The sequence below is a fragment of the Etheostoma spectabile genome, chromosome 7 (assembly GCF_008692095.1).
Source record: "Etheostoma spectabile isolate EspeVRDwgs_2016 chromosome 7, UIUC_Espe_1.0, whole genome shotgun sequence".
Lineage (NCBI taxonomy): Eukaryota > Metazoa > Chordata > Actinopteri > Perciformes > Percidae > Etheostoma > Etheostoma spectabile.
In genome coordinates this window covers 16341695-16354376 of record NC_045739.1, presented here as the reverse complement: position 1 = coordinate 16354376, position 12682 = coordinate 16341695, and the positions used below count along the sequence as shown (strand labels likewise).

At 41.0% G+C, this 12682-nt stretch overlaps 1 long non-coding RNA gene across 1 annotated transcript in view; it reads left to right on the top strand.

Annotated features, from left to right (window-relative positions):
* The window catches only part of LOC116692027 (uncharacterized), a 10909-nt gene extending 4996 nt beyond the window's left edge, over positions 1 to 5913 (top strand). The window contains exons 2-3 of the long non-coding RNA XR_004332617.1: positions 3475 to 3477; positions 5842 to 5913. This is a non-coding gene — a long non-coding RNA (uncharacterized LOC116692027). The remainder of the gene's footprint in view (positions 1 to 3474; positions 3478 to 5841) is intronic.
* Positions 5914 to 12682: the final 6769 nt, after the last annotated feature.

The window sequence follows — 12682 nt, the reverse complement described above, 5'->3', positions numbered from 1 at the left end:
TCCATCTTTTCTTGGCTTCTTTATGCACAATAATACAAATTTTACCTGGGGTGCCCAAACTTTCGAGTACCACTGTACATAAAGGCCTTCATGTGTTGCTATAGTAGCCTACAGCAGAAAAAAAAAAAGTTAATTCAATAGCAACTACAGGACGCACAAAGCAGTAAAGCCATGTTTTCTTGAAAATGAATATTACTTTAAACTGCAAAATCTCTGGTAGGAGATTTGAATCTGATATCAAATATGTATGTACAGCGGTTTTCTCTACCACTGGCATAAGTGTGTCACTCCTTGAGACACAGCCAACCCACCTGAAAGAATCTCATTAGTATTGGTTTCAGCTGAGAGTTGTTTGATGTGTGACAGTCTACATGCTGTTTTAGAGGCTTCTCCACGCTGACGATTTGGGGGGAAACAGTGCTGTGCAGGTAATAACAGGATGAGCTTTTGACTCAACAAAAATAGACTTGTCTAAATGAATCCAAAGCTTTTTCTGCCTCACTTGTTAATCTAGACAAAATGTATCACTGAACTGCTTCGCATAAACTCATCATAAGCTGCAGCACGTGCTTCTCAGTAGACACTTGTGCTACCCCTTAAACCTGAATTAGACCCCAGAACTGGATCACTAACCTCCATCACCCACAGATTACTGTACTATAGCTGGCCGGGGCTGACTGTGCACCGCATCCAGAACAAAGCAGAGAGACAGCGAGAAAGGACAGAGAGGATAAAAGAGCAAGAGAGAAACCCAGAGAGAACGATTTTGAAAAAACCTTCTAGTCATCGGCTCTGTGGAGCTGAAATCCCCTCTCTCAGCTCTCTGGCTGGTGAACAAGCAGGGAACCACAATAGCCAGCAGATTCCCCTGGATTTGGAGCACAAAGGGTAGGCAGTCGTCCACCCAATAACCCTCAAAACCCCCACCACCCTACCACATGCATCCCTCCTCTTATCGCCCTACACTCCATCCCTCCATCCGCATGGCCCTCCATTCGATCTGACCATCAATGGCTGCTTCAGTCGCTTGCTAACGCAATAGAATACATGTGTGAATATTTGTGAGATTTTGGCCAACCGTCACTGTCTGGCCAAACAACTGTGTCATATTTGTGGTAATTGCAGGTTTGCTCTAGGCACAAACACACTTTTGTTTTACTATGAATTTGAGGACAATAACAGTGTCTGTCTTTATTCCTAAAAGTCAATACTGATTCTAATTTTAACCATAAACTGGACCTAAAGTAGACTTGAATTACCTCACTTTGCAGAAATATCAACTGTGTAAAATTTGAGTTTTATAGAGCTTTATAGGATAGTGCTGAACACTGACTTTCCATAAACTCTGAATATGTGTTTATAAAGTTTTAAGCCGTGGATTCAAGTTCAGCATTGTACCAGGCTCATTAAAAGTTACCTTCTCTGGTCACACCTGGACCGAGCAGAGGAGAGCCCTTGACCCATTTCCAGTCCTCACCCTTAGCTTAAGAAACTCATTGCTTCAAGTTTATTGCAGCCAGGTGTTTAGTGCACTTGAGTTTGGCATAATCATTGGGTTGGTCTCAGACAGTTAAACAATGAGAAGATTAAGCTCAATTAATGACTGATGTCTAATGTCTCAGGCACTGTTATGTTCCTGCCTGAAGCGAAGGTACGGAGACGGCAGCAGGTGGCTGAGCTTAGCACAGCGATGGAGCATCCACTTAGCCAAGTTACAACTACCAAATATGTGTGTGTGTGTGTGTGTGTGTGTGTGTGTGTATGTGTGTGGGTGTGTGTCTGTGTGTCTGTGTGTTTGTGTCTGCATTTCCATGAAAGTGTGCCAAAGCTTGTCTCTAATCACCAGGATTGTGCCATTTGTGTCCACCATGTCAGTGATAGTAATTGCAGACGCAATTGGCTCCAGTGCTAATAGAAATGTGATGAGCAGCCGGGCAGTCGTTGGGACTGATCGCCTCTTCAGAAATGGACATCAGCAGACCTTTAATAAGACTCAGCAGTGCATTTAAAAACTAACAAGTAAATGCAATTTTGATCTTATTTGCGTTGAAAGCTCTTCTGTAAGGAAAAGGTAGAGCAGGGGTTTTCAAAGTATGAAAGGGTGAGCCCCCCCTAGGAGCACATGCCTGCTGTGCCCCCCCTCCTCAATAATAACCACACACAAACAATGCCACTCCAAAACACTTTTAATTGTTTATTTTAGAATCATCTCATCTTTTAAAATGACATTTATCTGAATGAAATTCAACACATGAACATTTTAAACATTTCCTCCCATTTATTTATTTTATCAGGGCCTTTGTATGGCAATACGCAATTTTTCATTTTTCTAAAGAGCACCCAAAACTCATTTTTCAACCGTTTTCTCAAACAAACGTTACATACCAACAGTGTTTTCATATCTTAACAAAAACATTTTGATCAGATATTTTGAACATATCTGTAAATGTTGCACATTTCCTTGAAATTAAAAAAATAAATCAAAAACTAAAAGTTGCAAAATCGTGGAGCTCTTAGTTTAGTGGGAACAATGTGCTTGTGCTTTTGATGCGCAAATCTGGGTAATGCGGGGTTGCACTGATGAGAGGTATAACCGCAGATCATCTTCAACGCAGCCTTACCGGTATTTGCTTTTTCTTTGCGAGTGCTTCTTCTGGTTTTTTTTTCCCTCGCACCGCGCCTCCCCTAAAGTGCTCTAGCGCCCCCCCGGGGAGGCGCGCCTCACACTTTGAAAACCCCTGAGGTAGAGGAAGGCAAGGGACTTCCAAGAAAAACATAATAATGGATATATAAAGGGAGAGGGACTATGTCTGATGCAAATGAGTATTTATTTAAGATTGAATCAAAAGCTGATTTAGGAAGAGTGTGTAACTTCAAAATGAATCACACATGAAGTTGCAAACAACACTGTTTAACAGCTATTTCACTTTGGCTATTCTAGTTTTTTGGTTTTAAAAGAACCATACTGGCCAAATGAGCTTCGCCCGTTGGCTGGGGTCACCAGACACGGTGAGGGACAACAGTAAAACAACTGAATAGAAGCAGTTTATATCCTGTTGATTGGGCATCTAAGCAGACTGGCCCCTATCGTGTCTGGGAAGAAAATTCTGGGCTCGACCAAAAGTACCCTGCAGGATTATGTCTCCCATGGAACCCCTGAGAACCTCTCAGGATGCCTCTGGAGAAGCTACGGGATGGGGTTGAGTAGAGGGACATCTAGGCTACTTTGCTTAGCTTTCTGCCACAGTTAGCCAGATCAGGTCAGGGGGTGAAAAGATGGAATGGAGTATGATTCCAGTGATTTGGTATCTTTTAGCCTGTAAAAGATCTGTGACAACGGACTTGGATGCAATTATTGATTAATGCTATTTGGCTGTCAACTCTTAAATGGTGATGTCAGCTCTTAAATTCTCTACCAAATAATAGTATTCAAAGCAGTTTGTTTGCACAACTGCATTGTTTAAAAATACCTAGTAGGTTATTTTTGCTGATATATCGTCTTTACAGCACTGGTCCAGGAAAAATTTCAACTGCTCAGTCTTTCCTGAGAGATTATATATACACCATTTTAATGCTGCTCCAAAAATTCAATCAGTCCTAAACCGACAGGTTAACTCAGAAATGTCAAACAATCTGTTATTACTGCAATAGTATCAATCAAAAAGTTGAAAGGTTCAAGCTGTTTATAGACTTTTTTTACAATCAATCCCAACTTTCTTTTTTACAACTGTTCGTTTCGAGGCTGTCTAAGCGGGGACGAACCACCCAGGCTCTTATTATCCCCTGTTGAGACAGCGTCAAGAGGTTCAGCTGACCCACAAAAGGTTAAAAATCTGATTTTCTGCTCTCTTGTAAATGTAACCAGTGACTCATACCAGAGTGCGTTCAAAGCTGGCTCCTACTTCCAAACATTTCTGGGCAAATGACCAATGCTATTAAAGAAAAAAAGCTTTGATTTCCATGGCAGATTTATTGATCATAACACTGCCTTTTGATATGTGCTGCTAGAAGGGGAGCTCTCCCCAGAATATCAATGATGTCCCACTGACAGGCAGATAGAGTGAGAATTTTTATCAAGGGCCTATTCATATTTCGTATTTTTCTATTGCAGCATATTCTCTTCTGTTGTGTTCAATTCTGCCTCACACTATTTATTTTCTGCTGTGTTCTTTCTCTCACCTATTTCAATCCTTTCTCACTTGTCCTCGCTCACCGTCTCTCCACAAATGTTTTGTGTGTAGTCACAGAGCGTGCCACAGTAGGGCAAAGGCTGCCAGAGTTTGTAGAAAACCTAATTCTTTTTGTTCTTTTTTCAAAGGATTAAACACGTAAAGCAATTATCAACAGAAAAAGCCTTTCTTCTTTAACTTCTGTGTGTTTCTTCTTTGCATTATCATTCTGGTCTTCCACAAATTATAACAATCATTTTAACAATAGATGTAATATGTGAAAACATACAGCCTTAGTAGAACCACACCTGTGTGATAATAGAAACTTTTATCAAATAAATCTTTCTAATGGGGTGAACTGACCTGCAGCTCCTTCTCTGAGGATTACTTTGTAGGATTATTCACAAAAATAAGTGAAATCTATATCTCTTACGGTACATCTTGTTTCATCTAACTCTGCTAAGATGTGGGAGTTTTCTTCAGATGCTGAGAAATTAAAATTCCCATCATTTCCAGACTGACTACATGTTTGATTACAGCTATAAAATCTTGGTTATGCTTCACCGCCACTTGATGCATCAAATCCATATTCACAGTACAGACCAGCCTTCTACACATTATGTCCTTTTTTACAACAGTTGCTAATGCGTGTGTACCAACTAATAAGTCAGAGTAAAATGTGTTTATAGACTCAAAACAAAAAATGTGAAAAATAATTATATGCTTTATACGTAACATATTTGATCCCTCAGATTGCTTAGCTTCTTTTTTGCCACCCTATTGGCATGGCTCTTGGGGATGGAAATGTCAGTCCACAACTTTAGTCTGGACTGAAATATCTAAACAACTATGTGATGGAGTGCCATTAAATTTGGTACAAACATTTATTGTCCCCAGAGGATAAAGTGTAATAACTTTAGTGAGCCCCATAACTTTTCCTCTTGCGCCACCAGAAAGTCAAAGTTTTCACTTTTAGCTGTAAAATATAACATCGGCTTGATGGATTGCTACAATTTTTGGATAGACATTAATGTTTTTTAGAAAACAAGTCCTCTAGAATGACACACATTTGTGTTTTCTGATTTGATGACACATCTGCAGCACAACATCATTCGTCTGTGCCCTCCTAAACCATTCCAAATCACTGTTGTGAAATAAATCTTGTGATGGTTTTGTTTTGTTAGGCACCAATAGGTTTCTGAAGAGCCAACATGAAGCTCAAAGTAGCACAAAAGCTAACTCCCAGCTAATCCAAAAATGGGCAAATAGGTGCAGTGTGGATGGAGGCTGAGGCGGGAATGAAGTCTACAGTCTCCTGTCTGGGCAGCCATCTGTCACAAAGTGGCACGCCCTTAATTGTGCATATCCTTTAAGCCACAATTTAAACGGCTGAGTTGTAGAAACATTCCCCCCCTGAACAGTTGTCACAAAGAGGGAAATTAGCTATAGAGACCAACATAATTTTTTGTATAAGGCTGTAAACATGTTTAATTCTGCTATAGGTTTGGCCATGTTAACATAGAGGTCCATGGGGATTGACTGGAGCCAGCATCAAGTAATCATTTAAGGAACACTTCCATGTTGGCTTTATTTTTCAGCACCGGAGGTTGCCGCTTGGTTAAAATAATGCTGAGTTAAGGTTAGTTTGGTTTATGACGTGATCTCTGCTAAGGGAGCGTTCGGTATTTATGGAAAGGACCACCAGAGGAAAATAGGGGAGGGTAATATCTTTTTATTCTTTGTTTTTATTCCAACGTTTTTTAGTCTCCATGTAGCTCTTAGTCTCGGCCCCCCATCGCTAACAGATGAGTCTGACCCAACAAATGTATAGCTAACTGCGCCACCTGTTGCCAAAGTATCGTCACTGACATGAAGCTGGAATATAAGGAAGCTGACTAGCTCAAAGGTTTCACGTTGCCTAGCAACTAAATATTCGTTGAAAGCTTCAAACCAACAGCAGAAACGCTAGGAACATAAACCATGTAAAATGTAAGTAACCACCTTTAAAACAGTAATACCTGGTTGAATTTCTGGAGACTTTTAAATGTCTGACCCAACTCAGTCTCTGGGACTTGCAGGTGGTGTTCTGGTGTGCATCTACAGTAGCTGCAGGCATCGCCCTGTGCTGGCAGGTCGTAATCCTGGCATTCTTCACACTTCAGGCACCTACCCCTCTGTACACCACGTTTATCCTTCATTTCCTTCTTTCTTGCAGGGTAGGGGGAGTAAAATAAAGGCCTCTCGCTGTGGCTTTCGTGTAGAGAGACTCAGGGTCCTCTAAACCCTCTAAAGGGTACTAGTACAAATTCTAGAGCGACTGTGAATTCTGGCGGCAATATATTCTCTTCAAATATCCTTTCGGTAGCGGTGATTATTTGTGAAATTGTGCAAACGACAGCTTTTTCAACGCATTTGAGAAGGAAGGAGTGGAAGCATGCAAGCTCCCAAATTGATGCTCGTCTGAGAAATGGAGTTTTGGATAATGTTCAGCTTCGGCAGCTTTACCTATGCTAAAATATACAATGATTGAGGAAGCCCATAGCAACCAGTTTATGTGTTGAATTTGTTATTACCCAGTGTGCTTTGTTGAATGGTCACAATGTTTTATTGTTTTATTTCATGTGGATACAAGTTTACTAGAGGAGTAACTTAGTATTTGAAGTAATGCAGTAATGCAGGAAGTGTGCATTTAGTTTCCATGCTTAGTGAGTAAATTTACTGAAATGACCACCGTAATAGTAGAGTGGGATGTGTAAGATGAGAAAGCACAGGTTAAGTCATGTATGTCATGTTGAAATGATAAACAAACAGCCCCTAAACTAATTCCCATCAGCCTACACTATTCGTTAGCTCTAGTTTGTGTTAAATGCTATTAGCAAATGTAAGCTTGCTAACATGCTAAGCTAAGAGGAAAATGGTAAACATCATCAACATGTTCATGAACTATTGGGGTTTTAGAATAATGCACTGTGGGACCGATGGCATGGCACCATCCAGAAACATCTACCTGACCTCAGTCTTTTAAATCAGTATTATTGCTATCAACTGGTTATGAGTGCAAAACAGCCACTGGTATCACCACAAACATTTGATTTTACAAATAATCAGGATGTGTGAGGGCAACTTAGTTATTTGTTGTGATGAGCAATGCAAAGGGAACTCCAACGGGTCCATTACTGTTTTAAAGTGTCATTTAAAATGTGAAAGTAATTGAATTTGTCTCCAGCCTTTTAGTGGTGTAGATTGTTGTTGTATAGATAGCCTACATATTTCTGCTTATAACAGCAACTGAGAAACTGCAGGGCATCTCCAAAATTTTAAATATTATCTTTAACAGTTTGTTCACCAATTCAGTGCTGAACATGTCAGATGTCATTGTATATTTTATTTGGTAATAGCCTTGCTATTTGGTGGTCTAACACATCATCAGTACTGTAGATGTGGGGGTTTAAGTTACAGTTAAGGGCAAAGTGATTATTATGTCCTCACTGGGTCCTGAAGCGTACAAACCTGTGGGTGTGTTTGAGGTATGGAATAAGATCTGGGTACCAACATCATTTGATATTTGGATCTAAGTGGCTTTTGTCAACATGAGGAAACTCTCATCTGATCCTGTCTTCATACACTTGCTTCCCCCATATTTAAACTCTCCACGTCTTTATCCAAGGATTTACTCACCTGTATTTTTTCTTTCCTTAGCCTCATTTTTGTAAAAAATGGCTATGGCTATTTCCCATCTTCTCTTTTCTTTCTCTATACTATATAGTCTCTTTTACTATTAGAGCAATGTGACAATTATACGATACTGGTCCATATTGTTGTTAAACAACCTACTAACACTTTCTTTATTTTATTAGTCTGGTTTTTGGTCATGTTGTGGTCTAGATGCTGTTTTAAAGACTTGCCATCTCTAAAAAGAAAGAAATTATAACAATACCTGAATACTTTTCATTGCTTTCAAGTCAGTGAAAAATAGAAGGTAAACCCAGAGGAGTTGACCTCTAACTTCTCATATAATCCCTTTTCATCTCCCCCACTCTTCTCACACATGGATCAATAAATATAATTTGCAACAATCCTGTTGGCTGCACCTTACTTGAAGTAACAGAAGAATGGGTTGTCACATTTCCATCCTCACCAGAGGTGCACAACAGCTATGAATGGTAAATCTAGTCTGCCCTTAATTAGTCATTAAGGTAGGTGTCTGTATTTTTGTGTGCAGTATTTCATCTTGTAATACCAGATTGCCATCATTTTAAAACAATCGCCACACTTTTCCAAATGCAACTTCAACCATTTGTGCTGTCCCCTCTCAATCTTTATTATAGCCGTCTTTCTCTTTTACTCTATTTATAGGTGCAATATGTAGACTGTGTACTGACAGCTAGTGTTTAAAATAGTTACTGCAGTACAAATTCTAAGTACTGGAGAGAGTTGTCTCCACCACCCCTTCCTCTCCAGACTCAAAGTTCACGTTGGTTGCCAGGCTGAGACTGCAGCATTTACAACAATGTTGCTAGACGGTTGTCTCACATTTATTACTTCACAGCACAGCAGAGTAGCTAACGTTAGATGCTGGCTATATTGACAGCCATAAAAGCCCGTGCTCACGCAGAGCTATGTTCCCAACTAGCAGACACACTTCCTCGGCTTAGAATTACAGTAGAAATTGCTAGAATTTCCACAACCTTGCCGTCCTTTTCCCCCCAACTGAAATACACACTTTATTGCTTAGAATTACCGCAACAATTGCTAATCACACTGCTAACTTACGGTCCTCTCTTCCCAATTTACAGCGCCCTCTCTTGCCTCAAAATGACTCACTGCTGTTGGCTACGGGCCGCTGAACACGCTGCATGTTGTAAACAGCCGTGGCCCGCTGGTCTTTCGGTAACATTAGCAGTTAGCAGGGTTAGCATGGCGGTGTTAGCCAGGACCAGTCGGGATCCCTTTACTGCCTGTGTCTCAATTGTTTTAGCAAGTATGTAAACAACTGAAGTACTATCGCTATACAATTCAATGTGAGTACACAAATGTTGAAATGACATGACATGCCCGTCCCTAGTAGCTGTGATAAATTAACCCAAAGCTAATGCTTACCTGTTCAGGAGTAAATTAGCCAACTTGGTGTCCTTTTGGGCTCTAAACTGTCTCAATCTTTCAAATACATCGCCAATATTTACCCGGGTTTGTTGCACTCTGGTCACGCAACTGTTAGAAACATGCTGTTTTTTTTTTAGGTCGGGTAGAATCTATCTCCGTGATCCCATTTGTTTGTTTGCTGCTTTCATGGCTGTACTAACATTACAGCTGTAGCGCGATGGCTTTACGTGTTTGCAGGTATGTCTGGCAACCCAGCCTGGCTGTCAAACTGGGCTGTTGATAACAACACACAGGCCAAAACACAAACAGAAATTCCGTCACGGAACGGAAATTACAAAAGGTGAATATACTGGCATTAGCATTGTTTTCAGAAAAGATAGTATTTCAACTTTGCATGTTTCCTTAACATCTGATGACACATTGGGGTCATTTTTGGATTTATTACAATAAAAATATTACATATTGGACCTTTAACTCTAGTTTATTGAATTGTATTTAACCAGGCAGCTCAGAACAAACCCATCTCACTTTAATGGCCTTGAGAGAAGCAAATGATCCTTAACAGTGATTTTACTTTGTAATTTTATTATAATCTCGAATGAGGACTGGGGGAAAGGTTGGGGGTGCTACGACTTCAACGCTCCCAGAATTCTATATTTCCTGTCTTTCTTTTTCCCCTCCTTCTTCTATTTCTTTCTCCCACACATACTTGTCCACTTTTTTTTGTTGAACTGGGAAGCTACAATTCTGAGTTTTAACAGTAACAAACGGTGTTCCACAGGGCTCAATTTTAGGTCCAGTTCTTTTCACCATCTATATCAATAATATAATCTCACCTTTGGTAAACTGTCATGCCCATCTGTACATGGATTCCTCTGGCAATTAAAAACTCACACCGTTCTTTTAATATTCTGCAAAAGGCTATTAAAGACCTATTGAGATAGTCACAGAATATAAATATCTCAGCATATGAATTGACAAAAAGCTCTCTTGAAATCTTTTACATTGCAATCTTGTGTGCCGACTCAGGCAAAAAGTTATCTATTTCTACAGAAATAAAAGCATCTTTCCCATGTTTTGTAGGAAAAGGGTTGTTGAGGCAGTTTTCATGTTGGTCTTGGACTATGGTAATTATTTATAGACATATTCAACTCTTAAGTCTCTGGACTCAGTCTCACTCTGCCTTGAGATTCATAATTGGTCATGTCTATGGTACACATCATTGTATTTTACCTAAAAGTGTTAGGTGGTCTTCTCTCCAAGAGAGACGTGATACTCACTGGTATCTCTTTGTGTATAAGGCTCTTGTTGGAAAACTACCACACTACCATACAGAACTTCTCTGTTACACAAAGGGACGTTATCAGACTCCCTCTGCTGACTGACTTTTGCTTCATGTTCCACAAGCTCGAACAGGAAAAAAACTGCTTTTAACTTTGGTGCACCTGACTCCTGGAACAAATTACAGCACTTCCTTAAAATCCACTCACGTGTGCCTTTTGGACAATTTAGAAATCTGTTTTCAAATCTGCAAACTTCTACTAGATAATAGTACTTTCTTTTGCATCCTTATTATCGTAATTTATTTATTAAATATGTTCAGATTTTCAATTCAGTTTTATTGTTGTTTAGTAGTTTTATTTTTGCATATGATGGTGTTGCTTCTTTTTTGTGTTGTTGTTTTGTTTTTGTCTTTGTAATTTGTCTTGATGTCATTGTAAGTAAGGGACACCCCTCAATGATTTCTTGAGTATAAACATAGGTTGAATGAAAAAAATTTCTCACCCCTGCATTTTTCCCTCTGTCTCACCTGCTTCTCTCTTCTCTTATATAACTTGGCCTTATCTCAGATTCTCTCCTTCTCTTCGCCCCCATCTTCTCCCTCCCTCTTTTCTCTTACCTTCTTCTTTGCCTCCTCTCACTGCTCCTTTTGCATTTCCTCTCTCTTCTTATACTATCCTCTAACCTTCCCTTCATCTTAACCTCCTCATTGCACTCCCCCCAATACCTCTCTCCCTCCCTCCTTCATCATCTCCCCTCTGCCCCCCATAACCCCCCGAGGCTCCCACCTCCTCCTTCTCCTCCTCCTACTCCTCCTCTCCCCTGCATGACGTGGGACCAGATCAAGGAACTGTGTTGCCGGGAGTAACGGGGATTGAGAACGACGCATTGGAATGCAACTCCAGCCGAGCCCCTGAGAACAGGAGGAGGAAGAAGAAGGGGAGGAGGAAAGGGAGATCGAGAGCAAGTATTTCCACTTTATCCCTGTAAAGTGTTTCTCCAAATTCTCTCTCTTATTCTCTCTATTTGTAGTCCAATTCACCTCTTTTTGTTTTCGTCTTTATCTCTGGTCTTTGTGTGTGTGTGTCTCCGTATTCTCTGTGGACATTTTAGGCTTTTCTTCTTTTCTTTACTATCTGTACTTTCTTGTCTGACGTTGTGGCTTCTGTTTATTGGCTGTGGGTCAGGTTGTACACCCAGCTGTCTGTTTGTCTGGCTGCTTGCAATGTAAATGCCAGTGAAAGAGACAGAGGGCAAACACATGGAGATGCAGATGGACACACACTGAAACACACTCACACACACACACACACACACACACACACACACACACACACACACAAAGTCACACATTCCCTCGCTCCACCGTGCCACCGTATGTTCTCTCTCTCTTTCTCTCTCTCTCTCGCTGTCTGTCTCTCTTTCTCTCTTTATCAGCAGAATGAAAGTGCTTTTTGGTGGTATTTGAATGAGACAGAAAGAGCCTTAATCAGCCCTCTGCCTGCTTTTATTAACACTGCGCGCCTTCCCTACCTAACACCCTCTGTCTATCTCCACACCACACACACACACACACACACACACACACACACACACACACACACACACACACACACAGCAGAGGGGGGGGGTTTCCTGTTCAGGTATGATGATGCCCCCCTCCTTGATTTTTTTCTCTCTCCCTTTTCTTTCATCCCTCTTTTTCGTTGGCTCCTCCTCACTCAGGGGTTATTGTTACCTCACTCCCCATTCCTCCTCCACTCATTTTCTACCACATCTCCCTCCCTTCCCTCACACCCTCTCTCTCGCTTGGTGTGTTTGCCGCTGAATGGACAGATGCGTAAAGGGGCGATCAAACTCCACATTTCCACCGGTGGCAGCAGCAGCATCACCGAGCCCCTTATCTTCAGACAAGAGGACCGAGCAGGAGACAAACTACTAGTCTGGACTATTGTTCAATCCTCATACAGAAGCGATCAGAAGCTCGAGCCTGGAGCGGAGCCCACCTGTTTGAAGTCGGACCCTGTTTGCTCGGATCACCTCAGGTGCTCCAGCAGCCCGGAGGACGCATGAAGCAGAGGGGTACAGAGGCGTAGGAGGACCCGGCTAGGTGTCCCGGCTTTGATGAT